This window comes from Hydra vulgaris, chromosome 13 (assembly GCF_038396675.1).
Source record: "Hydra vulgaris chromosome 13, alternate assembly HydraT2T_AEP".
Lineage (NCBI taxonomy): Eukaryota > Metazoa > Cnidaria > Hydrozoa > Anthoathecata > Hydridae > Hydra > Hydra vulgaris.
In genome coordinates, this window is record NC_088932.1 from 19,980,001 (window position 1) to 19,982,500 (window position 2,500).

The 2,500-nt window shown below is 22.8% G+C and overlaps 1 long non-coding RNA gene across 1 annotated transcript in view; it reads right to left on the reverse strand.

The window, feature by feature from the left end:
- Positions 1 to 2,500, reverse strand: part of LOC136090310 (uncharacterized) — a 5,679-nt gene that overhangs the window by 2,725 nt on the left and 454 nt on the right. The gene's annotated exons all lie outside the window — the stretch shown is intronic.

Here is a 2,500-nt window from a genome sequence, read left to right on the forward strand (position 1 = left end):
TCATAAAACTTAAGGGACTAACGAAGTACATTGAGGAAGAAAAACAGGATATTTACAGAAACTTTTAATCTGGAGTACCACAGTGTAATTGGCAATAAAGTCTCTGGGTCCAGTATTCAAAGTAATATGATCTAAAGTAATATATAAATTAAATAAAATGCTTTAAAATGCATGCAGTTATACATATAACTCCTGATAGTTAACTATATGTATAACTAGTTATACATAAAATTTATTATATAAACTTATTTTTTAAGGTTATGCTTGAACAAATTAGAACCAATTAATTCAAATTCAAGATTTAGTTCAAGTTCAAGTTATTTGTTCATTGTTTTTTTACTATTTTAAATTTATTTGTTCAAATTTGTTAACTAGTACTAATTCTTACTACAGTAAGAATATTTATCATTGTTGAACGTGATTTTATTAGTAACTTAATTTTACTATCAACATATTTTGACAACACCCTTTACATTTTAAATGATGACAGCTTTACTTTTCTATTGATGTTAAATTTATTACGTTTCAATAACTCAGATTGAATTTTAACTGAATTATTGTAAGCTTTGCAAGGGTTTGTTGTATCTCAAATGGTGTTGTAAATAAAGTAAAAATAATATATATATATATATATATATATATATATATATATATATATATATATATATATATATATATATATATATATATATATAGTATTTAGGCTATGGGATCATCCATAAATGATGCCAGTAGATAGAGGGGCAGTGTGAGTTTAACAATAATTGACAATGGGGAGGGAATGTTGAGACCAAAATAATGTCAATTAAAAAATTGAATTAAAAAAAAAAAGTAAAATATTTTATTTTAAAAAAAAGTAAAACAATTTATGCTAGCTATGAGCAGGTTTTAGAGGTATTTACACCAACAATGTGGTCTAAAAACTTCTTGCTTTTGTTGCTTAAAACTGTAGAGGATCATAGGAAAAACAATTTAAATTCAGAAATTAGCTTGCTTATCTGAAAGAACAACTTATGTTTTTTTTTTTTTACTTTTAGTACTGTTGAGAATAAATGTATAATTGAACCAGAAAAAAATTGATGGTATATGCATTTTTTATATTATATTAACAATTCAGATATACCATCATAATACAATAACAAAAACTGACATCATTTTCAATGGGAGATGGCAAAATATTGACTGAGTTTGATAAAGGGTGAAGTTGTTCAATAAACCGGGTCATCATCTGACATCATTATGCATAGATGACCCTACAATTTAAGTAAAATAAGTAATCAATTTGCCATATTTCTCTTTCGAAAGTGTAAGAAAAAAGCATTGTTATGCTGAGAACCTACCTATTGAGCAAGCTTTGACCACCTGTTTTATAAATTTGAGAGACAGAAGTGGAAGTGCGAATCGCAAAAGAACTAATAACAATGCTCTAAATTAATTTTAACTTTGTAGACTAGCATTAATATAGTATTTAGTAATAATAATTATATAAAAAAAATAAACATTTATTTCCATTAATTATCAGTTGTCAGTCTCCATTTTATAAAATGAAGTAAAAAACTTTTTTTTTTTATAGTAATACATATATTTTTATAGTATTTTATAGTAATAATAATACATAAATACTAGTTTCCTAATGCTATTATCATCACAATGTTAATGGTATTCGTTTTAAAGTGAAATATATATATATATATATATATATATATATATATATATATATATATATATATATACATATATATATATATATATATATATATATATATATATATATATATATATATATATATATATATATATATATATATATATATATATATATATATATATATATTATTTTTACTTCATTAACAACACCATTTGATATACAACAAACCCCTACAAAGCTTACAATAATTCAGTTAAGATTCAATCTGAGTTATTGAAACGTAATAAATTTAACATCAATAGAAAAGTAAAGCTGTCATCATTTAAAATATAAAGGGTGTTGTCAAAATATGTTGAAAATAAAATTAAGTTACTTATAAAATCACGTTCAACAATGACAAACATTCTTACTGTAGTAAAATGTAGTACTAACTGATAAATTTGAACAAATAAATATAAAATTAACAAAAACAATGAATAAATAAGTACATTAACTTGAACTTTAACTAAATCTTGAATTTGAATTAATTGGTACTAATTTGTTCAAGCATAACCTTAAAAAATAAGTTTATGTATATTTTATATATTAATAATAATTATATGTATAACTAGTTATACATATAGTTAACAATCAGGAGTTATATGTATAACTATATGCATTTTAAAGCATATTATTTTATTTAAAAATTACTTAGATCATATTACTTTGAAAACTGGACCCAGAGGCTTTATTCTCAATAACACTGTGGTACTCCAGATTAAAAATTGAAAAGTTTCTGTGAATATCCTGTTTTTGTTCCTCAATGTAGTTCGTATGTCCCTTCAGTCTTAAGGACCTTATTATATCTAAAGT